This window comes from Ursus arctos, unplaced genomic scaffold (assembly GCF_023065955.2).
Source record: "Ursus arctos isolate Adak ecotype North America unplaced genomic scaffold, UrsArc2.0 scaffold_30, whole genome shotgun sequence".
NCBI lineage: Eukaryota > Metazoa > Chordata > Mammalia > Carnivora > Ursidae > Ursus > Ursus arctos.
The window spans coordinates 5351804-5378674 of record NW_026622986.1 but is presented as its reverse complement, the minus strand read 5'-3'; the positions used below and the strand labels follow the sequence as shown (position 1 = coordinate 5378674).

General features: G+C 39.1%; 1 protein-coding gene across 23 annotated transcripts in view; it reads right to left on the bottom strand.

Annotated features, from left to right (window-relative positions):
* The window catches only part of PARD3 (par-3 family cell polarity regulator), a 634782-nt gene that overhangs the window by 19792 nt on the left and 588119 nt on the right, over positions 1–26871 (bottom strand). The window lies entirely within an intron of this gene.

Below are 26871 nucleotides of genomic sequence, written 5' to 3'. Positions count from 1 at the left end.
TTACCAGTCAGCTGATAATAATGTTGCCTTCTTTTTTTATAGGATTAAATTTTAATTCTCACAAAAAGCTTTTAAGATAGGTACAGATGGTAGTATTTCTCTCTCTCTCTCTCTCTCTCTCTCTCTCTCTCACACACACACACGCATACACACAAATGTAGAAACTGACACTCGAAGAAGATAAGTGACTTGTTTGCAGTCTCCCAGCTGGTCAATGGGGAGGTAAAGCTGGAGTTCAGACTCTTCTGGTGTCCAGTCCAGCCCTGATTTCACTGTGCCATGTTGTGTCAGTAAAACACGTGTCGGACTCTAAAGCCCCTGCTTTATAAAATCATACAGATTTTAAAAACAGCATTTTGCAAGAGTTGCAGAGATGGCCAAGATTTAAAATAATCTTAAATCCCTTGGCACTTTTGGTCTATGTCATCCCCTGAGGACGAAGGCGCGTCCTAACAGGAGAGCTATTCAAGCACATTAGGTACATGCTGTCTCCCCAACAAAACATCAGACTCCTTGAGGACAAGAATTGAGCCTTGTATTTATCATCTAGACCCTCCCAGCTGCTAGTAGAAAGGGGAGCTGTAAGCTACTAGAAGACTGGGTCTCTTCACCGAAAACATGTTACCCTGGTTACTCAGTGTGATTCTGAGTTCTTCTGGCTGACACCCCCCTGGGTCATATAATTTGTCAGAGGTAGCTTAGAAACAGAAAGTCTGCCATAGTAGAGTATATAAAATTCTCTAATATATATCTTCATATAATTCCACGTGTTTTGAAGAATTTCAAAGGTTTAAAAATCTCAAATTGAAAATATTCACATATAGGACAATATTAATGTCTTCCACAAAAATGGGATAGTCTTTCATCATTTAATATACTGGGTAGATCCCTACCACCTTTATGTTGCTATTAATTTCATTAGAGCTTCTGGAACATTCTGTCAATACTCTCAGTTTGATTATTTTTCCAGTCAATAAAAGCCCGTCTTCCCTTTTTTCTTCTGACAAATATTTTGAACGGATCGCCCTGAGAACATTAAAGGTTAATGGGTCTGTAAAATGTGCTACTTGACAAGGCTTCAGCCCACATTCGGAGACTGCTTAAAACTTCCCCTCCATACTCTTGAGCTGACGAGGTTGTTATTCCCACTGGTTTTTAAGAAACATAGACAGCACCTTATATTTTGGGGCACATACATTTTCACTAATGGCTTCCCAACGTAATACCCAAGCCCCGGAACTCCTGGTCTCCATGTGAAGCTTTGGCAAGGTAGGCATGAAGATAGTTCCCGAGACAGGAAGCGGGCATTCATTAATCTCACTGCTGTTTCTCCAACTGTGACTTTTTTGTTCCTGGAATACTTCTTCATAGCTTTTAATAAGAGGATTGTAGGAGGCTTGACTGACAAAGTATTTTACAGGTCTAACTAGAAATACATCCCTATTATTTTCATGCAGCATAGACAGTTTTAACCCTATAATTATTAGGTTCATGAAGTCCAAACCATTGCTGAAGATTGATCTCCTACTATTTGCGGTTAATTGAAAGTGCAGATCGCCCAGCACAGGAAGTTGACCCGGTGTCCTTAATTTTAAATTCTGGTGACCTCAATGTTTTTCACAGGAACAGCCAAGTTCTGGAAGTCACTTCTGCCCTCATTTCAAATCTCAGCAGCTGGTGAGATACTGTTTCACTATCTTTTCCTTTGCTTCCTTTCTTCCTCTGCTCTAGAGAATGGCAACCCACTTGCCTAAGACTAGCGAAGCCGCTCTAAGGATTGAAATTGAAAAACAGGCTGCAATGGTTTTCATGATTGATGAGGACTTCCAAAGACTGGAAGACCATCAAGCATCCTTGGGGGACAACGGTTGGCAGTCTGAAGGTGAAATCCTGGCTTCAAGAATGCAACCCTTGCAACTGCTCATTCTGTTTCTCAGGCCAGTCTATAATGGGCCAATAATTCACATGTGGACTTCTAAAGTTCTTGGGTAGCTCTTGTGCCAAGAAAGCCAAAGGAAATTTTAAATATTCATTAGCATTAGTGGCTAATCCCTACACATCCCAATCAACTTATATTTAGGTTCATTGCCAGTTTAAAGTTGCTCATTATTGTGTGTGTGTGTGTGTGTGTGTGTGAAGAATATAACAAAGATACCACATGAGTCAATCAGATGGTGAGAGAGACAATACAACCCTTAATGAGAAGCCAATAAATCATAATTTCTACAGAAAGGAGGGACGAAGAGGGCAATTATAGCGATGGTCTTTTCTTTTTTTAAAGATTTTATTTATTTACTTATCTGCCAGAGAGAGAGAGAGAGAGAGCACAAGCAGGGGAGCAGCGGGCAGAGGGAGAAGCAGACTCCCCACTGAGCAGGGAGCCCGATGCAAGACTCTATTCCAGGACCCTGGGATCACAACCTGAGCGGAAGGCAGATGCTTAACCAACTGAGCCACCCCCCAGGCATCCCAGAAATAGTTTTTCATAAAGAATCCACACAGACTTAAGACAATTTAAGTCTAACATTAATGCAGCCTTCCTTTATACATTTTTTTTTTTAGTTTTAGTCCAATTGGAACTTTCTTTTATACTTTTATACGTGTGTGTGTGTTGTGTGTGTATTTATATATAAATTCTAAGCTAAACGAAGGCGGTTGGTTTTGGTTCAGTAATGATCTGGAAGTCTTTCTGACAGCATTAAAACAAGGATACATTGAATCACGCACCACAGAGATTCTTAGTCCGGCACGTACAGTGTAACCCTGAATTATATGGAACTCAGATCTTTCCCATCCATAACTACCATGGGGTTTGTACCTCCCTGGCGGAGGTAGATTAGCGTGCTGGCTTTATAGCCTTCGGAATGGACGCTGCAACGTGCTTTGCAAACGCAGCTGAGCATAGCAATTCCCGCTAACTGGAGCAACGGTCCGGTGGGCAGGTGAGCGCTGACCCTGTCCTGCACCTGGGCCCCACAGGTACGCTATCCGACCATCTCCTTAGGTCCAGCGAGTGAGAAAAGAAACATCAACAGCCGCTCTCCTGCGTACATGCGAACCATGCAGGGCACTTGCTTAAAAAACGCTGCCTGACTTAGACTCATGCAGAGAGATTCTGATTCAGTCAGTCGTGGGCGGGTCCCGGGAATCCGTATGCATGTGAAAGCCCTGCAGGTGCCACATGGGCAACACTTAGAAAGTTAGTATGTGTTATTTCTATAATCAGAAAAAAATCGAGATATTTAAATTGGGAAATATAGTATTTTATATCTTAAAAAAAAGGAAAGAAAGTCAGCCTGCACACGTCATCATTGGGGCAAATTCCAATGCCTGTGGGGCAATTCACTAAGGACGGAAGGAAACCCCACGGCCTTGGGAGCGCCCGTGTACGTTCTCTGACAAATGGCAGTAATATGCTTGGCCTGGAAAGGGAGGCCCTTACTTGGTTCCAGTAGATTGTCCTGCAGGGATGGGAGCCTGGGATTGCCTTCTAAAAAAAGAGAAGTCAGAACTATAGTTTTCTCCCCTATTCCCTGAATTTTAAATGTTGGCTTACTTTCTTTTTTCGAGCCTAGGTGAGACAAAACAAAAACCCAAAACCAAATAGGTCTGTGGGCAGCTAGCTTGCAACCTCTACTTTGTATTCTGCGGATGCTGCCTGCTTTATATGTTGTTTTTCTAGGCTATTTACTTCCACTGCACCAAGATAAGGCCAGCGATCCCCTAGTAACAGGCCCAAGAAACAAAAATATTTTTTTAAAAGACAACTAGGCATTGGCCATCTTGTCTTGCCTCTTCAAAACTGTCTGCTCCTTCTAATCTAACCTGGGTATACTGCCCTGCAGGCTTGAGTTGTGACCTGTCTTTTCAGACCAATATATGCTGGGAGAGAGGAGTTTGTGATGTGACTGACTAATTCTTTATGGACTAAAAATACCTTAACATTTGCATTTTTAATTATGCAAAAGAAATCTGGAAAGCTGGAATAGAGGGCATAGCTTTAAGATCCAGAATTCAATGGAAGGGATAATGACCACTCATTTTTTTGAACAAGAAGTACCACCTTGGTACATACTAGTTTTCCCATAGAAGGAAGAAAACCATGAAAGGGGAGGGGAAGATAAAAGAAGGGAGAGAAGAAACTGTGGCAGGCTTTCCACGATGCCCAGAACGGAGAGATGATTATAACTTCTAGCACAAGACAAGAGACGAAGGTAAGTTCACTTGTATCTTTCTGCAATATCCTCTCCTTTCCTTTCCATCTTCTGATTCTACCAGTGAACATTGTTTTACAGTGTTTATCACTTACACGTGCATGTGTTTCTCTTTCTTAAGCTCACAATTTCATCACAATCATTTAATATATATATATTTTCCGTAAGTCATGTCCCTGTGGCAGGGTAAACTGTTACGCGAATACCCATAATGGACAGACTTCAGAATGGCCCCGTGATCCCCGCTTCCAAGTGTTCACAGCTTTGTACAACTCCCCACCTCTGAGTGTGGGCAGGGCCTGAGACTTGCTTCTACCAATGAAGCGGGGCAAAGGTGAAGGAATGGATCTGATTACATTTGCGTGAGTATATAAGAACGCAGTGTCCATCTTGCAAGCCCGTGTCTCTCTCTTCTGGCTCTGAAGAGAGCTGCCCCGAATCCTACAGCTGCAGAGAACAGAATGCTGTCAGCAAGTCCAGGAGCAGGCAATCACATGTTTCTCTAGTGGAACCTCCCAGTGAGACCCCAGCCTGGCTGGCCCTTTGACTGCACCTGCATGAGACCCTAGACAGAGGATTTGGCTGAGCCATTGCTGGACCCCAGATCCCTAGAAACTGACAGAAGCTGTTAAGACTGTGTTAATTTGTTACGCAGCGACAGAACTAATACCCGGTGATGCTGGCCTTGGCCGTGTGTCTTGACGTGGCCCACAGGATGTTTGTGGATGTGATGCAAATAGGGGTTTGAAATGGGATTGCCCAGTGGGTTTGCTATCTTGTGCTCCATTGCAAGAAAAGATAACAAACAGAAGATAACAAATAGACACTCCAAACCTCCTTCACGTAAACACACACCTACACACAGACACACACACACACACACCACCACCACGTCACCTTAGATAGTGTTGACAGGGTGGGGTGGAGGCTGCACATACTTATTAAATGAAATAAAGTGGCCTAGACGCACCAAGGCCTAAGCCCTGCCCACAGCTGCAACCAAACATATTGCCTGTTGCAAAAGCGTGCTGGTTAGAAGAGCAGAATACAAGAGAGGAATCATATTTTATGAATGAGTTTTACCACTATCATTTATATGGTTAGTCACTCCAAAGTTCCAGTCTCTGAGAAAAATTGCACAAAGTAAATACTATTGCAGAAGATGTCCCTGAAAGATGGTTACTGCCAGATCTTAACACAAGACACCAATCAAATGTGCTTTCCACTGAGCACCAGTATATCGCCAAGAACACTCCATGGAAATCTACCCAATTGCTCAGGATGACTCCTTCCGTCACTTTCCTCATCACTTTACCCAAGATACCCACTCTGGCTCTGTGATCTCTGAACATCAGTCCTCATGAGACCAAAGCAGCCATGAGGGTGTCTTCTCAGAGTGTGGTGAATACAGACCTGCAACCAGCTCATTCAGTAAACTTGAACTCAAGGGCTCACTCCTAGTTTCTCTTCCTGGTAGAGATGGGTGACCTGCTAGGATCCGACATAAACTCTCGAAGAGATATTCCTGGGTAAAACTGGTTTTACTTAGTTTGTCCAGAGTTCGGGACTTAACATATGTCCTTCAGATCCCTAACTTACAAAAGAACAGGTGTGCGCAGTAAGATTTTGTTAACCACATCAGCTTATATCCTCAGCCTTTCCATTTTTGCTACACAGTCTTCAACCCTAGCAACCCTTACTTTTTGGCCTAATTACAAAATTGTATTCCAAGGCTACTGGATTTCACACCTGCACTTGGCATCCAATTACTGGAAATGCAAAATGACATTATTCTTTTCCCAATTAAAAAAAAGCACAAAAGTCAATTTCCAAATTCTATCTGAGATCTTGGATATCATGCACCTCCACAGTCAAAGCGTACTCCTATTGACGTATTCCTAGCACTCCCCCAGGGGTCCCCTGCAACACCAGAGGGGGGCCCCCTAGAGCTCTGCTGACTGCCAACTTCTCCCCTTAAGGAACTCTTTCTTCTCCACCCGACGGTGCTTCAAAGTCCTACCGTCTCCCAGACTTCTGGGATCTTGCCGTCAAGGCTTCTGAAACAGCACTATGGTCTGCATCCCAGCACACTGACAAAGGCGAAGAGAGTAAGTTAACGTTTCCAGGACACCACTCATGACACTCAGAGACCCTGTTTTCCTGAACTCTGGCTATTCCCAGCCTCGACGCTGTCTGTAGATAACTCGCCCTTCAGAGGAGGCCCCTGTGCTTTGGTCTACTTACTTCAGGGGAATGTATCTCTTTTTTACTTCCTTGGTAGTTACACACAAATGAAAAGACTAGAGGTCCTGTACATTATGTCAACAACCCATCCTTCCCGGGTACTATTACTTTTCAAAATATTTTCACTAGAGAAAAATTAAAGCACCTTTCCCTTCCTTGTCCAATTATTAATTCTTCCTGCATCCATTCCATGGATGTCACTTAAAACAGTCACCAGGACTGGAGAAGGCAAAAAAGTGACACTGGAGGAAACATAACGTAGGGCAGACCTGTCACACAGCTTTAGAAACAGGCAGCCAGCAATGACCACAAGCGTCTCAGATCATTAAGCAATGTCTTACTGTGATGTCATGCACGGATGTACAGAGTTGTAATCCTTTCAAAACAGACAGATTGTCAGCATGATAAAGTGGATACAAACAAGTTCTTGAACAGTGATGACTACAGTGTTGGGGGGAGAAATGTCACTGAACTAAAAACGTTGCCGGCACAACTACTAAGGGGCTGAGGCCATTGAGAGACTCAGGTACACGAAGGCTTCTCACCGAGCTGTTTCTCTACACTGATTAGCAATTCCATAAACTATTCCTGATCTTGTAATCGCCAGACAAATAGTTATAATCTACAGATGTCAGAACTGAGTTCTTAATTGCTGCAAATGAGTGAGCAAACACAGGTTTCTCATTAAACCCATTACACCCCGTATGTTAAAATGGAGCGCTTGTCATGTGTTTTCTTTCTTGGCACTCCAATCAGGAGCATTCTTGGTAAAACCCTAGGAACAGAGAAGCAGAGCGAGATCGCTAGGGTGTGCGGCAGGCTCCTGTCCCTGGAGGTAGTACTGATTCCCGGGCTAAAAACCTTTAAACGGCAATGCGTTTGTGGCCAACATTTTAATGATGAGCTACGTTGTGCCTCCATCTTTGCTTTCTTAAGACGGAGTCAAGTGGTGTCACCCCTCTTTGGAGGCTTTTGCTTCTCTTAAAGGAACCTAGAGTGCTGCCTCCCACGGCACTTGGGTTTGCCTGTTACCTGTGCAGGTGAAAAAGCATCAACTGCTAGATTGAAAGGGAAGGGAGGAAGGAACAGCCTGAAATGCTGTGGAAAAGCATACCTGAATTTCCATACGAGGTAAGCACCAGTCTTCTGGATAAGAAGACTAGGGCTTCCCATTCTGGCTCTCTCTCTCAGGCTGGAAGATTTATGAGAAATGGGGGAAAGGCTGGGAGGGTTAAACCAAGAAATGTATCAATTACCAAACTACAAATAAAAATAGCTCCTCTGCACAAGCTTCATTAAGTTTTATCAGCAAGTATCTTGGGGTTTTACACTCAAACCACAGGTCATAAATTCACAGTAAATCCCCCATATGTTCACCAAACACCTGAATTCAATTTCTCTTCTGGTTGTGAAGTAAGAATATGCTGCTTCAATTAATTATGCATGCAAGTTAGTTTCTAACACGGGGAGGTTTTTTGTTTTTTGGTTTTTTTCCCAATGCTGAAGGGTATTTATAACATCCGAAATTTGGGGCTAGATCTTTCTTCAGTCTTCACAATTTTATGTTGGTGTGTACATATAAATTCTGTCTTCCCAGTCTGAAAAAGTAAAGTTGGTAAATACTTTGTTATAATGTATAATTTTTCTATAGACAATCTCAAACCTTTGTGAGATGTGACAATGGTCTTAATATTTAAGGTTTTTCGACAAATGTTGCTGTGGGTATGTACAGATCACTCTAAATTACAGAGAAAGCCTAAAGTGAGGCTAAATGGCTATATTTATAAGTGTCTATATGTACATGTGAAATTAGCTACTTAGGAAAGATCATGTCATTTGCAGTTTATTTTCACAGTTTTGCTCATCCCTTGTAATACGAAAAGAATTATGAGAAACTTATGCAAATCCCAAAGGCACTCACTTTCCTCAGCTGATAAAATTCATTTTCAGATTTTTGACATCCATGATTTGTTGTCCATTTCACACCAATTTCAGTGTAATAAATCATAACAAATTAAAAACATACAGCTGTGTTTTCTGGGTTAAAAAGGTAGTCACCAAAGCTGTTAATACTGCATTTGCTTCTGATGTGATGAGTCACAGGGAGGGTCACCTCTCTCCACCAGAAAGACTGGGGACTGGATCTTACTCTCTGGGTCCCTGTGTGGTCATTCAATAACAGGGCTATCATTTTATAAGCAGCAAAATCTCAGGAATGTACCCCTCACCCCATTTTATTACTATCATCACTCTTCCTTATTAGCCTGTCACTGGTCTCAGGCAGGAGCGAGGAAAATTTAGCTTTACTTTTTCGAGGGGAATTCCTCCAGCTACAAAGAACACACACGTGCACAGACATATATAATTTCAGGACCCGACAATAAATACACAAGAAAAGACATTCTATTGTGAGCCTGAGGCCGCTTTTCCTGACTAGTAAATTTCAGAGAAATAATCCAAGTTGTTTTCTACCCAGAAAGACTGCTAAGTCTATTGTAGTCACACTTCCGATGAGGCATTTGCTTAAAACTTAGCACAAAATAACATTATTTAGCAAGCTTTAAGAGACCATCAATGAAAAACGATTTATCAAAGTTTTCATTTCAGAAATCATGTTCTCATAAAACTTTCCAACAAGTGAGCTTTGAATATTGTGAGACGGAGTGCCGGAGCCTAAGTCCCCAGAGAAGGTGCGAGAAGCCAGAATGAACCTCCCCAGGCCTCTAGAAGAAAATGGGCAAGGGGGCAGAGGGAGAGAAGCAGTGTGCCTCGAGTCTTCCTCACTCCCTAGTAGGCCACTCTGTGGGGCTTTAAACAAATAAATGATGAGAGAGAAAATGTTTTCCAGGTATACCTATGAATTTAAATGCATTCTTGAAAATACAATGTTACTGCCTCTAAGAAACCACATATGTCATTTCTCTTTGCATAATGCAAGATGCAGTTCTAATTTGGAGATAATGCCCCAAGTGCACTTTCTTTTCATAGAGAGTATGATTTTCATAAACCATCTAATAAACGGCAAGGACATATAAGGTATTCTATTAGGTCAGAGAGTTGAAGAAAGTTTATGGATTATGCTATTCATTCAATAAAACCACTGGGGATATGAAGGTTAGCCAGTTGCGACCCACAGTTAGTCTGTGCTTCAAACTAAAATATACATTTGAGTGTCTGAATAAAGAGCAAAGGAATCCAGGAGTATAGGTGAAAATTCTGGAGAACGAAAAAAAGAGTGAAAATCAGGAGTACGTTAGGAAAATTTGAAATAAGAAAGCAATGGAAATTAAATTATAAAACCTGATAGGTTTTGATGACAAAATAAAACGATTATCATGTTCCTTTTCATATTAGAGAGGTTTTATCATACAAGCACAGAAACTAATTATAGAACCATTATTTTAATTCTTTAATCATGAAATGATTACATAGAATTCAAGGCTAACATTCTTTTTGTTTTTTTGCATTCTCTCTCTTTAATGACAGCATAATTGCAAAATACTATATAAAACTAAGCTATGGTTTTTTTTAAGATAAAAATTCCAATGCAATACAGTGCTTAATGCTCATATCAATTCTAAATTATGGATAAATTCTATATGGCTTTCTGAAATGATTTAAAATGGAAAATAATGTAACAGGAGATGTAGTGCCTGTGATTTCACGACTGGCTAACTCTGAAAGGTTTCTGAGAACTAGAATAAAAGCAGAAACATACATTTATTAGTCTTCTAAGAAAACAGAACATTGGATGTGCCCAAATGAAGATATTATTGGCTTTTAAACATATTATTATTGTACATATTATTGATTTTTAAACATTTTAAAGATCATTGGAATACTTCTATTGACTGATAGATTTTTTAATGTTTATGTCTTAATTAACTTCATAATTACTAGCTAATAATATTTTAGGCTTTCCTTCAATTTGTAATTTGGCCATGTCTCAACTTAAAAATAATTTATCTAAATAGAGAAAATAAATGAGATAGAAACATCAATCAGTTTAACTTCTCATTTCATGTTCTTAAATTATGAGAAACACAAAAAGTGTGACCATTTTGGTTTGGAATTATTGATAGATTTTGAAAATGGCCTGTATCATTCTTTCATAAATTATATTTTTTCAAAGCAAAACTTGCATAGGTAGGGTTGATACTTTGAAATGCTAACTAAAAGTCTTAAAGTATCTTCTGTTTCATCGCCTTGTGTCCCTCTGACTACCCGGTCCCAAGATAAACACTCTAAAGACTTTTCACTGTTTTCTACAATACTTCTTTTTAATTCAACCTCAGATACTCAGAACAGATCAATCAAAATTCCTGGTTCGTGATACACTCTCGTCGATGATTCTTGGTTCACTTTCTTCCATATAGTTAACGATTTTTAATACTGTAGCCAAAATTACTAAAAGTAAGTTATCAATATGATTTATCACATAAAACAAAAACTAGGGATTTAACAATAATCCACAACTAACCAGATACCCCTGGCCTTTCACTACACTTTCCCGAACAATTTTAAACATTATCTGTTGATTTCCTGTGACGGCAGAGGAAGCAAGCACTAGCCCTCTTACACACCGCAACCCCAACTTCCACTCCCTATTTTCATGCCCCACGTCCTCCCGATCCAGTTATAGCAGAAATTTTAAATGATTTTTTTAGTATTTATATTATTTAGGTAAATATTGTTCATTACTAACTCAAATGGAGCACTGCGATTACATTTCCTTTCTTCTAAGACATCTCCTTTCTTCTTGGTTTTTCTTTTGCTTAGTGTTCTTAGAACCCGTCTCTAATTTTTTCCACCCTCTGTAGTCTTTTTTTTTTTAAGACTTTTACTTTTTAGAGCCTTTTTAAGTTCACAGCAAAACTGAGAGGAAGGTACAGAGATTTCCTATAGACCTCCTCCCCACATGTGTGTAGCCTCCCCCCGTTATGAACACCCCCCACCAGAGTGGTATACAGGTTACAACTCAAGAACCGACATTGTCACAACATTATTAGTCAAAGTCCATAGCTCACATTAGGGTCTGTTCTTGGGGTTGTGTATTCTATGGGTTTGGGCAAATAAGATAATGACATTTATCATTAGAGTATCATACGGAGTGTTTTCTCTGCCCTAAAATCCTCTGTGCTCTACTTACTCATCTGTTCCTCTCCCACCTTCCCTGGAAACTACTGATCTTTTTAATGTCTCCATGTTTTGCCTTTTCCAAGAATGTCACATAGTTGGAATCACATATTATGTAACCTTTTCAGATTAGTTCCTTTCACTTAATAACAATATGATTTAAGTTTCCTCCCTGACTTTTCATGGCTTGATAACTCATTTCTTTTTAGCTCTAAATAATATTCCACTGTCTGGATATATCACAGTTTATATCCATTCACCTACTGAAGGAAATTTTGATGGCTTCCAAATTTTGGCAGTTACAAATAAAACTGCTATAAACACTCATGTGCAGGTTTTTGTGTGGACATAAACTTTCAGCTCCTTAGGGTAAACACCATGGAGCACAACTGCTGGATTTGTAAGGTATGTTTAGTTGTATAAGAAATCTCCAAACTTTGGTCTTCCAAAGTACCTGTACCATTTTTGCACTCCCAACAGCAATGACTGAGTTCCCGCTGCTCCACACCCTCACCAGCATTTGGTGCTGTCAGATTTTGGCCATTCTAAATGATACGTAGTGGTATCTCACTGGTGCTTTAATTTGCATTTCCTTGATGACATGTGATGTGAAACATCTTTTCACATGCGTATCTGCCATCTGTGTATCTTTTCTGGTGAGGTGACTGTTAAAGTCTTGAAGTCGTTGATCCTTTTTTAAAATTGGATTGTTGAGGGGCCCTGGGTAGCTCTGTCAGTTAGGCATGTGCCTCTTGGCTTCAGCTCAGGTCATGATCTCAGGAATGTGAGATCGAGCCCCACGTCAGGCTCTGCACTCAGCACAGTCCGCTTGAGATTCTTTGCCCCTCCCACTTCCTCTCCCTCTGCTCCTCCTCCCACTCACACTCTATCTAAAATAAATAAATAAAATCTTCAAAAAAAATAAAATTGGGCTGTTGGTTTTCTTATTGTTGAGTTTTGAGTTCTTTGCATATTTGGGATAACAGTCTTTTATCAGATAGGTCTTTTGCAAATCTCTTCTCCTCTTTATAGCCTTCATAGCCAAATATCTTCTCCCTGTTTATATTCCTCGTTCCTTTATAGGATCATTTCCACATGGTCCAATCTATCATAGCCTATCAATTCTGGTTTTTTTCTTGGAGCCCTCCAACTCAAGTGTTCTTTCCACATGCTCCAGTCTGCACAGTGGAAGTCCTTGCACCTCCCTCTATCATCATCCTGGAATTTGTCAGAGTATACATTGTGTAGCTTCCTAAAAGGGGAAGTATTAGAAGTAAAAAAACAAAACAAAAGCTTGCATCTTTACATCACCACTTACTGACACAGGTTAGGAAACACTACTCTTCAATATTTGAAGGTGTGGTTCCATGGTCGTCTAGCTTCCAGTGTTGCTGCTGAGAAATCTAACATTCTGATCCCCAACTCTTTATTGTATGTATTTTTAAAGAATCATCTCTTAGTTTCTGTTATTCTGAAACTTTACAATCCTGTTTCCTTTTAAAATCGACTTTTTGGGGCACTAGTTAGTTCTTCAATTTAGAATCTTAAGTTCTCCATTTCTGGAAAGATTTCTTGTGTTATTTCTCTAATAATCTCTCCATCATTATCTCTGTTCTCTCTTTCTAGAAAACATATTAGTTATATGGTGAACCTCCCAGAATGAACTTCTGATTTTTTTCCTCTCTTTCTTTCCCACTATATTGATCTTTGTCTTATGTTTCATGTTCCTCAGCAAGCTTTAGAATTATTTCTAAATTCTTCTTTAATATTATATATGTCTTATGCATATAAATTACTTTTTAGAATATTTATAATTTACACATGCTATATGTTTATATATTTATATATGTTAATATATATGTAAATATATATGAATATGTATGTATATATACTTAAAAAATATTTTCATATATATTGACTCAGAGACTAAATTTTTAAAGCATTCAATTTGTAACCTACAAAGCTCCAAATACAAGCAAATCTTAGTTTTATGATTTAGCCAAGTCTTCCAAACTTTTCTTCCACAAATATACATTTTGGCATTATACTCCAAATAGTTTTTTCTTTGACATGTAATGAAATTCACAGTTTGGCTGTAGATGTTTATTACACAAGTTGACTCCCACTGCTCAACGTGGTGATTATGATCTGTAATTTTTAATCCTCTGTTTCAATATTTGCTGGCCTCCACTCTTAATTCTCCTGCCAAATAGTGACCAGCTCCCACTTGGATCTCTTAAAATTATCCCATTGGTGTTCACGGTGGAAGGTTTCATGACTTTTCCCACAGTGCAATCCTAACTATAGCTACCGAGGCATGCTTTGAGAATACAGTCCGAGCTTCCAGCACATCCTCACCACACACAAAGCTGATGCCATTTTCTAAGAGATTTAGTTCTGTAGCTAGTGCATGTGAATTAATATAAGCAAAGTGAACCTGGCATAAGATCCTGAATAATCACAGTCTTAGAAGAATCAATTGATACTCTGATTAACTAAGAGCTTAGCAAAAGTCCTCTTTGTAAGTTTGTTACAATCCCTGAGTGTGAAAATCTTTCTAGAAAGCCCTAAAGTCTCTTCCATCTTGGAAAGAAGGAATAATGGATATCATTTAAGTTTTTTAAAAAGTTTTTAAGATTCTCATGACCTTTAGTTCTCATTACTGAGTATTTGAGTAGGAAAAAGAAGTACTTGAGCTGAATCTTATTCCATCAACTACAGGATAATACCTGAAAGCTGTTTTGCTTTCTCACTGATTTTTTTGGACAAACTCCCAACAGCAGCACTTTTGTAGACATCTACTTCTTTCTTCTAAAAGTCAACTTTTGCAAACATATTGACTGATTGTGGGTTTGCTTGGTTGATTTTTAGTTCATTGAGACTTCATTGTATCATATTATTTACACATGACTTTAAAATTATACTGTAGCTGAAACAAATGAGAAAATCTTTACTTATTTCGTGGTAATAGGTTCCCTTCTCTAGTTTGACTTTTTCTCTATTTCAGGCATTTGCAAATTTCTAAAGAAAAAAATCAATAATAATGACTTCCAGACATAAAATGTTTAAAATGTGGATAAAAAACTCTTGGACCTTTATAAGTTAATTCATGTAGTCAAATTTTCACTTCTGTCTAAAATGTGGTTCAAAGACTTTGACACCTTAATAACTTTTTAAAAAATTTATTTTAACTTTTTTTTCAAGTATAATTAACATGCCATGTTAGTTTCAGGTGTACAATATAAGAAGCTTCAAGTTTAATGCTTTCTCTTTTTTAATTTAAGTTTTTAAGGTTGTATATTAATTCAAGTTAGTTAATATGCAGTGTAATATTAGTTTGAGGTATACAATATAGTGATTCAACACTTTCATACATCACCCAGTGCTCGTCATGACAAGTGCACTCCTTAATCGCCATCACCTATTTCACCCATTCCCCCATCCACCTCCCCTCTAGTAACCATCAGTTTGTTCTCTACAGTGAAGAGTGTTTGGTGGTTTGCCTCTTTCTTTCTTTTTTCGTTTGCTTATTTGTTTTGTTTCTTAAATTCCACATAAAAGTAAAATCATATGGTATTTGTCTTTCTTTGACTGACTTCTCTTAGCATTATACTCTCTAGCTCCATCCATGTCATTGCAAATGGCAAGACTGCATTCTTTTTTATGGCCGAATAATATTCCATTATCTATCTATCTATCTATCTATCTATCTATCTATCTATCTCATATCTTCTTTATCCATTCATCTATCAATGGACACTGGCCTGCTTCCATAATTTGGCTTTTGTAAATAATGCTGTAATAAACACGGGGATGCATATATCTCTTTGAATTAGTGTTTTTGTATTCTTTGGGTAAATACCTAGTACTGTGATTGCTGGATCATAGGGCAGTTATATTTTTAATTTTTTGAGGAAATTTCATACTATTTTCCACAGTGGCTGCACCACTTTACATTCCCACCAACAGTGCAAGAGGGTTCTCTTTTCACCACATCCTTGGCAACACCTGTTGTTTCTTGTGTTCATTTTAGCCATTCTGACAGATGTGAGATGATATCTCATTGTAGTTTTGACTTGTATTTCCCTGATGATAAGTGATGAATATCTTTTCATGTGTCTGTTGGCCATCTAGGTGTCTTCTTTGGAGAAATGTCTGTTCATGTCTTCTGCCCATTTTTTAATGAGATTATTCACTTTTTAGGTGTTGAATTTTATAAGTTCTTTATATATTTTGGATACTAACCCTTTATCAGCTATGTCACTTGCAAAAATCTTCTCCCATTCCATAGGTTGCTTTGTAGTTTTGTTAACTGTTTCCTTCCTTGTGAAGCTTTTTATTTTCATGTAGTCCCAATAGTTTATTTTTGCTTTCATTTCCCTTGCCTCAGGAAACCTATCTAGATTCAAGGTGCTACAGCTGATGTCAGAGAAATCACTGCCTGTGCTTTCTTCAAGGACTTTTATGGTCTCAGGTCTCACATTTAGGTGTTTAATCCATTCTGAGTTTATTTTGTGTATGCATGTGGCTGTCCAGTTTACCCAACACCATTTGTTGAAGAGACTGTTGTTTTCCCATTGGATACTCTTTCCTGATTTGCCAAAGATTAATTGATGATGGAGTTGTGGGTTCACTTTGGATGTTCTATTCAGTTCCATTGATCTGTGTGTCTATTTTTATACCAATACCACACTGTCTTGATCACAACAGCTTTGTAATAGAACTTAAAGTCTGGAATTGTGATGCCTTCAGCTTTGCTTTTCTTTTTCAGGATGGCTTTGGCTATTTGGGCACTGTTGTGGTTCCATACAAATTTTAAAATTATTTGTTCTTGTTCTGTGAAAAATGTTGTTGATATTTTGATAGTGATTGCACTAAATATGCAGATTGTCTTGGATAGTATAGACATTTTAACAATATTTGTTAGAACAACAAAGCCTAAAGCTAGAAGGAAGGAAGGAAATAATAAAGATTAGAGCAGAAATGAATGATACAGAAACTAAAAACAAAACAAAACAAAACAAAAAAACCAATAGAACAGACCAATGAAACTAGAAGCTGGTTCTTTGAAAAAATTAATAAAATTGATAAACCTCTAGCAAGACTTAATCAAAAAGAAGAGAAAGGACCCAAATAAATAAAATCACAACTGAGAGAGGAGAAGTAACAACCAACACCATAGAAATACAAACAATTGTAAGAGATCATTATGAAAAACTATATGCCAACAAATTGGACAACCTGGAAGAAAGCATAAATTCCTAGAAATATATAAACTACCAAAACTGAAACGGGAAGAAATAGAAAACTTGAATAAACTGATAACCAGCAAAGAAATTGAATCTATAATCAGAAAACTCCCAACAAACAAAAGTTCAGGGCCAGATGGCTTCACAGGCAGATTCTACCAAACATTTAAAGAAGAAATAATACCTATTCTTCTCAAAATATTCCAAGACATGGAAGAGGAAGGAAAACTTCTGAATTCATTCTATGAGGCCAGCATTACCCTGATACCAAAACCAGATAAAGACACCACGAAAATAGAGAACTGCAGGCCAGTATCTCTGATGAACACAGATGCAAAAATCTTCAACAAAATACTAGCAAACCAAATCCAACAATACATTAAAAAAACTATTCACCACAATTGAGTGGGATTTATTCCTGGGTTGCCAGGGTGGTTCAAATATTCGTAAATCAATCAGCATGATGTATCACATTAACAAGAGAAAGAATAAGAACCATACGATCATTTCAATAGATGCAGAAAAAGCATTTGATAAATTACAACATCCATTCATGATAAAAACCCTCAACAATGTAGGTTTAGGGGGAATATACCTTAACATAATAGAGGCCATACAGGAAAAACTCACATTTAATTTCATCCTCAATACGGAAAAACTGAGAGCTTTTCCTCTGTGGTCAAGAACAAGACAGGGATGCCCACTCCCGCCACTTTTATTCAGCATAGTTCTGGGAGTCCTAGCTATAGACATCAGACAACAAAAAGAAATAAAAGGCATCTAAATCAGTAAGGAAGAAGACAAACTTTCACACCTTGCAGAGGACATGATACTATATATAGAAAATGCAAAAGGCTCCACAAAAAAACCTGCTAGAACTGATACATGAATTCAGTAAAGTTGCTGGATATGAAATCGATGTACAGAAATCTGTTACATTTCTATACACCAATAATGAAGCAGCAGAAAGAGAAATGAAGGAATCAGTTCCATTCACAATTGCACCAAAAATAGTAAGATACCTACCTAGGACTAAACCTAACCAAAGAGGTGAAAGACCTGTACTCTGAAAACCATAAAATACTGATGAAAGAAACTGAGGACGACACAAAGAAATGGAAAGACATTCCATGCTCATGGATTGGAAGGACACTTTACTAACTTAAATTACTTTATTTTGGGGAAAATAACTCAACATGATTACAGATTGCAACAAAGATTTGTTTTTTCTGCAATAAATATAGAATTTTTGATCTTTCAGTGATTATCAAAAGTGCCAGGAAACAGGCAGAGTAACTACTCGGCCAGGGCGCTACTGAATCGTGAGCAGAAGGGGCAGAGGTCACAGGAATGCAGGTGTACATTGCCAAACCAGCCTTGATGCCTGAAGACTCACCAAGGCAGAGGTAGTGCCAGCTGATACCTGAGGACAGAGGAGAAAGGAACGGAGCAAGGCATCTGTTAAAACTCAGTATGACCCTTTATAAGCAGATTGCAACACTGCCTTCCCTGTATTTTTACGTTCAACTGATGTCCAAACACTAGTGTGCAGGGAAGCTAAGCCAAGACCAAATAGAACTAATAATTATGTGTGCAGTAGCACCAGAAGCCCAGAAGGAATACAGACAGAGATAGACATAGACCTTGATTTAGATCTAGACACAGGCAGAGATGTAGACATAAATATCAGCACGAACACAGACATTTATACTAAAGAGTCAGTTTTGGATATTTTCCTGAGTTGCAAAAAAAAGATTTAGAAAATATATACAGACAGTCCCCAACTTATGATAGTTTGACTTAATGATTTTTTTTTTTTTTTTTTTTTACTTTACGATGGTGTGACAGTGATCAGCGTTCAGTAGAAACTGTACTTCCAGTTTTGAATGTACATCTTTTCCCAGGCTAACCGCACGCAGTGTGATCCTCCCTCGTAAAGCCAGGCCGGGGCGGGGCCACCGCTACCAGCCAGACGCAGGATCTCGCGAGGACAAACAACTGATGAACGATCATGCAGCTCTCCCACCATTCCGTTCTTCACCTTCAGTACAGTACTCAGTAAATTGCACGAGATATTCAGCGCTTTGTTTTCAAATAGGCTTTGTGTTGGATGATTTTGCCCGACCGCAGGCTGACGTAAATGCTCTGAGCACATTTAAGGGAGGCTAGCTGAAGCTATGAGGTTCGGTAGGTTAGGCGTATTCAGTACATGTTCGACTTAGGATATTCTGAACTTACAACGGGTTTATCGGGACATAACCCCACTGTAAGTAAAGCAAGATCTGTACTGAAATACTACCCGTGTTTGTCACGAGCCCATTATCTGACATGAGGCTTCACTGAAACTCAGAAGTCACAGGCCTCTCAGGCCTCTGTAGATCTCATTTTGTTTTGTCTTTCCTCATATTGTAATGTCTCTACAGACTGCCTCTGATATTGTTTCATTTTGATATCATAATAGTGTCTCCATGGATTTTGGCTGACATTTTGTTTTGACATTATGCTACAATAGACCTCCACTGACATTTCATTTTGTCACTGAAACATTGTTTCTATAGGTTCCCGCTACATTATTTTGTTTTGACATCAAAATGTCATCTCCACGGTCTTGGCATGACATTATCTAGAGAACTTTATGAAGAGGTATGGAGTCCATGGACTAGATGGATAAAATGCAGAACATCTAATAAACTTGAAAATGTTTTGGATACACACAAATTTACATGAAACAATATAAATTTGCTAAATTGTTTCCGTAAAGTCCCTAAAGTTTCTCATAACATGGATTCGGTTAAGGTGTTGATTTTCCACCTTTCCGATAATACGAAGCCATACAGCTCCTTTTTACATCAATGCTTTCAGCGAAGATACCCTGTACCCTTTTGTGGCCAGAATCAAGTTTTTTGTTTTTGTTTTTTTAATTAATATGGTTTGGATGTAGGTGTGTGCATGTGTGTGTGTGTGTGTTGCAAACAACTAAAATGTAAGAAATATGTATGAAGTGAACAATCATAACTATTTCATTGAATTTAAGAAATCATTGATCGTGACACATTTGACAAATCTCTAAGAAAGGAAGAAAATGCTGACAATCGAACTGGCACTGATTGGAAGAAATATCTTGATATTAGAGATTTAAAATTGGGAAAAATTGTGACTCTTATAATTGATTAAAAAATGGTGGTATTATGGCATTTGATAAAATCAATTTACCAAGATAGCGATAAAAATAATTGATGATAGTTTGAATATTCTTAAAAACCATGATAAAAACATGGACGCTGAACTGGTTTTGTAGTTTTAGATAGAAGTTGTTGGTGAATTTCCTGAGAGAAATCTGCAACAGAATTTTTCCTTTCCTGGCGGTCTTCTCTTTCGTTTGGGCATTTACAAAAATCTTTTTTTTTCTTTTTTTAAGGTTTTATTTATTTATTTGACAGAGAGAGAGCGCACAAGTAGGGGGAGTGGCAGGCAGAGTGACAGGGAGAAGCATGGGGCTCGATTTTAGGACCCTGAGATCATGACCTGAGCTGAAGGCAGAAGCTTAACCGAGTAAGTCACCCAAGCACCCCGCATTTACAAAACTGTTTATGAACATTTCCCTATTATACTAAGGTCAAGAACATTGATCAGAAAACTAAATACTTCTAGGTTATATTAAATTCCCAGGGAAATATTTTTACTCATGTAAATCTTCAACTTTGGTCAGATGATTATAGATATGAACATTTCTGTGCTTTCAGCAACCTGTATTTGCAAACATTATTCAATTTGTTAAACAATATCTATTTGGAAAGTATGTATGTAAAAAATTACTCCTAACATAAAATGCCAGAGAAGGTATTTCTACAGATGCTCTCATATATTTCCATCTACCACATGAAAAATTGATCATAATAAGAACACTCATAGATCTTATACAATCCTTCATTTGAAAATCGTCATTTTGTTACACAATTTCCCTATTACAAATACGTATGTTAAAAATGACCTGGAAGTTAGTGCTAGTGAAAGCATTTCTTGGCTGAACAGGTATTTCCTTTAGTTACAGAGTAAGGATTTTATGTTGTCCTTTTTGCCTTGGCTACCAGGAATCCCTGAGATAATGTTCAAGTATAATTACTTACACCAATTTCCTGGTGTATCTTCTATCTTTTTGTGTCCTTTTAAACTTTGTTTTGACAGCTATTTTTACAAACTACTTCAAAAATTTTTGGAAATCAGATGGGCATAACTCCTACCTGAATAAACCTTATGTCTTAGAGGGTCACAGTAACCACTCTCCTGAGTATGGAGTATAAAGCCTAGAATTTCTCTTTCTATTTTGAGCAGTGATTTCTTCTGATTCTTCTAGCAGAAATAATAATATCTGTCTCATGTGTATGCAATAGTATGAGATGGGGCATAAGAACGCCTCTAACCCAGTGCTGAGCACAGAATAGGCACTTCATCAACTCTGACTACATGAACTAAAACGACATCTCAATAGAGACACAGAATAGGTTGTTATAAATCCAGGCCTGCAGCTCAGGAGAGAAGTCAAGCTGCAGATATAGCTTCAGGGGTCACCAACAGATACAGGGGTATAATTTAAGTGGGAGGAGTGGATCGGATCACATGCAGTAAGGATATAGAAGAGAGATGAGCACATATGATAACTCCAACCAATACCCCTACAAAAGAACCGCTCTTACTTTTCACAGTGACTATGTAACAGCGATAGAGAAGCCAAAAGGAAGACGGGGTTGCTTATGAAGTGGGGACCCATGGGCTCTAACAATGTGCTGTTGGAGAAAGAGCTGCACCTCCTGTGACTTGCTGGCCTCTGCTGCTAAAGGCTCACTGCAGGGAATCCCCTCGAGATCCCAACTCAAACTTCTCTGCTCCCTCCAGGCTGGGCCCTCAGGCCTGCGATACCTGGGCTGCTGGCAAGTGCACCTGCTTTGCTGGTGAGTCTCCTTGGGGGCCGTTGATCTAATTCCTTTCATGAGCGCTAAGGTTTCACTAATTGAGAAAACTTTACAGAAAACTGAAAATTTAAATTAACTAGATATGACGGCTGTGATGTTCTGCTATCCTGATTACCCTTTCTTTTTTTTTTTTTTAAGATTTTATTTATTTATTTGACAGAGATAGAGACAGCCAGCGAGAGAGGGAACACAAGCAGGGGGAGTGGGAGAGGAAGAAGCAGGCTCATAGTGGAGGAGCCTGATGTGGGGCTCGATCCCATAACGCCGGGATCACGCCCTGAGCCGAAGGCAAACGCTTAACCGCTGTGCCACCCAGGCACCCGCTGATTACCCTTTCTAAGTCCAACCCTCAAGGATTATTCTTCCCATTTTCCTGATGTTAGATTAATATTGTTACCGAATATGTTCCTTATCCCACCTACAGTTTGGCTAACTTTTCTCATGAAAAGAATAGAAGCCACAGTACAGGGTGTATCCCTCTCTTGACCAAAACTACTGTTCTCTGTAGTCTCACCGGTTTTTGGTAGATGAGCTATTTGGCTTATGTAGTTTCTAAGTCCCAATGGATATTATTATGAAAGAGATATTATCTTTTAAAAAAGCTGGCTGGACATCTTCAATTATTTAATAACAACCAAAAAACCTTGAGAAGCTTTGTTTTTTGTTCTTGTAACTTAGAACCATGATTGTTGGCAGGATCTTAGTAGTTATTAAAATATTCCCTTAAAAATGTCACCAATAATGTAAGTCTGATTAATGACAAAAAGGAGCACAAAAGGACAACAAGCTTTTGAATTTTTAAGAGAAGAGGCAGGATTTATCAGTGACTAAAACTGCAGTCTACGTTGGGAATATCAAGATGTTTGGCATTGCACAGAAGAGAGATCTTTTTATCTTATAACATTTTAAATTAAATTCTCATTCCAAAAACATGAGTGTATAAATGTGTAGCAAATTTTCCAATTAAGGCTTAAGTTTGACTTACACATTTACTATCCTTTCTGTATGCACTTGGGTGAGGGGCTGAAATCCTACTCAAATCCAATCCACGAGCAAACTTCAAACTAAGACGCACTGTTCACATCTTGCCAAGTCATAACTGATGGTATAATGAGTTGAAAAGCTTAAACTTTAAAAAATGCAGGCATTCTCTACTTTTCACCACAATGTGAAACCGCACCATAAAGAGGATCACATTTTCCCATAGGAGCAATGTTATAATTGGAGGTTATGCTTCTGACCAAGGAGTTGGCTCCGGATAACCCCATGATATAGCAACAATGGATCCCATAAACAAAGACATAACAACACTAAATCTTTATAGTAATGATGATAGTAAAAGTAGACTGCAAGTACTATAAGGAGTTTTAAATATAGTCTACATGTAACTTACACAAGAGTCTTAGTATATATAGGACTATGAAATTTTTAGAAATTGCCACGAAATGAACATGCCAACTAAAGATCATAATACTTTGGCTTTTTTTTCTTTTTAACTTAAAATCACTTTATGGAAGACGAAGGCCAGATATTTTTGAAGAGGAAGAGAGCCATCTTCTAGTTAAACCCTTTAATTTTACCCTGGAGACCCAACATGATTTTCACTAGATTTTTCACAGGATTTTCCTTTTATTTTGAAAAAATTTCCCTGTAGCTAGCAGAGACTTTCCAAAAAAATCATCCCATCAACTTGAGAACTATTCCAAAATGCTAGAGCCAGGGCACCACAGATTGTTTAACTAGTGCTTGGGGGGGTGTTGGTCTCTATCATGGCATTTAATATTTTATTCAAATGCCATAAAAAAAAAAACCTGGCTTAAAAAAAAAAGGAATATTTAATCCTTTCCCAGAAAACTGATAGAACTGGCATAGAACAATATGCAATCTGTACTTGGACTAGTTGCCTTCCTGTCCTCTAGTTCAGACGTGGCTGTGAAAAGCACTGAATGGAAGATTAAGGCAAAGAAAAGGAAAATTTAAGTGTTACTTACATGGTATGGAAGGAATGACTGGCCCCTCAAAATTTTATGCTATAAACCACACTCTGTGATCATAAAGTCATTGCTTTTAGAATAAAAGAACATGCAAGTTATAAAGTAGCTTTGAATTCATTGAGCCCAATCCCTTCACTTTATGGATGAGGGAACTGAGGCCCAGAGAGAGAAAATGACAGGCTGAGGGTAACAAGCTAGGATATGATAGGCCTAGGGCAAGGCAGATATGTGGATTCTTTGCCCAGTGCTACTCCAGGATGGCTCCTGTGTCGACGTTTTATTGCTCAAATCTGCCTGATGCAGAGAAATTGGGGGAAAGCTTTCTGATCCGTGCCATACTTGAATTAAGAGATCTCTCCCCCTCTCCTTCCCTCTCTTTCTCATGCACACGTATATATAAAAAACTTTCAGTTCATAATATGAATACAAAGCTACACCATACTTTTTCCTATTTATTCCACAAGGTATCAGCCACTGGAAGTGTTTAATGTATACCATTTCTAAAAGACTACCACATTTGCAGTATAATAAACATAGAAATAAGAAAACCAGCCTTTGGCCGATTTAATTCAGACCTTCTAAAAGTAAGTCAAATTCATATAAATTCTTTGTCCAAGTTGTGTCTTTTTTTAGTAATCAGTTCAGCTCAAAGTCTTATAGAGAAGATCAATTAAATATTAATCAAAGTCCAGAGAATTTTAAGTGTCTGTTCCATTATCTTAAATGCAACAGCAGACAAACCACCAAAGCAAATCTCTTTTTCCCCCTTATCCTTCAACATAAATAAGCTTTTTAGTCTTTTCCCTGATGGTATAACTCATACCAAATGATGACACTATTTACAGTATCTGCTTTAAAAGGGCATAGCTTCTATTCCTATTTCAATTAAAGCCATCGTGCAATTATGCTTTCAAGAAACAATTAACAGAGGAAAAAAACCATTTCCCTCGCTCCAGCCTTTTTAGAGTTGGGTGGTGAGTCCCCCTTTTTACCACTGGTGGCACTGAAGCAATTATTTAATGTTAAGGTTCACTTCCTCGGATGTAAATTTTGGTTTTAGTTGACACTAAAAAGAAACATCAATTTATTAGGAGATAAAACTTGTTCTCTAGTAATGGAGCAGCTGCGTACATAAATTTATTGCAGTTTAATGTTCTCACACATAAAGCAATTAGAGTTTTCTGACAAACAGACTTGCCACAGAAATGACGGTGTGCACCGCGGCGCGGACGGTCTGCGAGACGGAAGCCACCACGGGAGACGGCGGTAAGGACGTCTCTGCAGAAACGTGCAGTAAGAGTGCGCACCGGGCAAACTCGACCGACACTCTCTTCTCGGTCAGTGCGAATGAAAAGAAAAGCTACAAACTCTACGGCCCTGGCGAACGCCCTCCGCGCCCACACACGGCAGCTTTCCCGGCAGTGGACTCACGCAGGGATGCCTGGAAGGGAGACCGCCTGGGTTCCGAGCCACGGACGGAACAGACGCCCCCCCGACGGCATCGCCGCATCGGGAAGGCACCACCGTGGCCAGGGGGGCGGTTAAGGTCATTTCGAAGTGCTATTCTAATAGTCTGCGCCACACTTGTAAGACACTAAAGCACATTTGCTCAAGAGTCTGCTTCACGCCAGACAGCGTCCCCATCTTTCACATACCACCTTGTTTTTTTATGTTTTTTTATTATGTTAGTCACCATACAGCACATCCCCGGTTTTTGATGTAAAGTTCGATGATTCATTATTTGCGTATAACACCCAGTGCACCATGCAATATGTGCCCTCCTTACTACCCATCACTGGTCTATCCCATTCCCCCACCCGCCTCCCCTCTGAAGCCCTCAGTTTGTTTCTCAGAGTCCATAGTCTCTCATGCTTCATTCCCCCTTCTGATTACCCCCCTTTCTTTATCCCTTTCTTCCCCTACCGATCATCCTAGTTCTTATGTTCCATAGATGAGAGAAATCATATGATAGTTGTCTTTCTCTGCTTGACTTATTTCACTTAGCATTATCTCCTCCAGTGCCGTCCATGTTGCTGCAAATGTTGAGAACTCGTTCTTTCTGATAGCTGAGTAATATTCCATACCACCTTTTAGTTTCAATGTGTGAGAGACAGGGTGGCAGAGGCCGTGGGGACATCCTCCCTGCACCCCACCACACGGGACACCAGGCCTGCTGGTGTAGCAGCCACACCCCCACCCCCCCGACCCCTGTGGGTCCTCATTGGTTTGGGCTGAGAATGTGTCTTCCCAGTTCACATGGGTTAGTTAAGACTTAAAACTGCTGTAACATATTTCCATAATTTGTAGTGACAATTACCATTTTTATGTATTAAGCACTTGTTAAATGCCGGGTAATATGCAAATTATTGAGAATACACAGATGTGCAAAATGGTTCCTAAACTAACAGTCAGTTAATATAATAATAGATAAGGTCCTGGGGCGCCTGGGTGGCTCAGTCAGTTAAGCGTCTGCCTTCAGCTCAGGTCATGATCATGGGGTCCTGGGATGGAGCCCTGTGTTGGGCTCCCTGCTCAGCGGGGAGTCTGCTTCTCCCTCCTTCTGTGCTTCCTTCTCTCTCTGCCTCCCCATTCTTTGTGAGCACGGGTGCGCTCTCTCTCTCAAATTAATAAATCTGAAAAAAAAATAGATGAAGTCGTATATGAAAGTAAATGTATACTTTTTTGTGAAAATAAGGGGGGGGGCAATACTTAAGGGAAAGGTGAGGCCTGGGCCAGATGCATTTCAGACTCCCTGCACATAGGATGGGCTTGGAGTGAGGAACTGGTGTGGGCCAGGCTGAGATACCAGACCACATGAAGGTGAGGCAGGTGTAAGAGGCGGCAAGTGGTTTGGGGTCCCTGCCTGGATGGAATTCTTCATAAAAAGAGGTTTCTGAGACACCCAAACACAACAGATTGAACTCACACATGAGGCCAGATCTCTTCTAAAACCCCACTAAAATGACAACAAAGAAACAAAAAGTCTTACAACCACAGGGAGAAAGAGAGTGACAACAGGGGACACCACAATAAATGAGATGAGGGGGCGCCTGGCTGCCTGTCA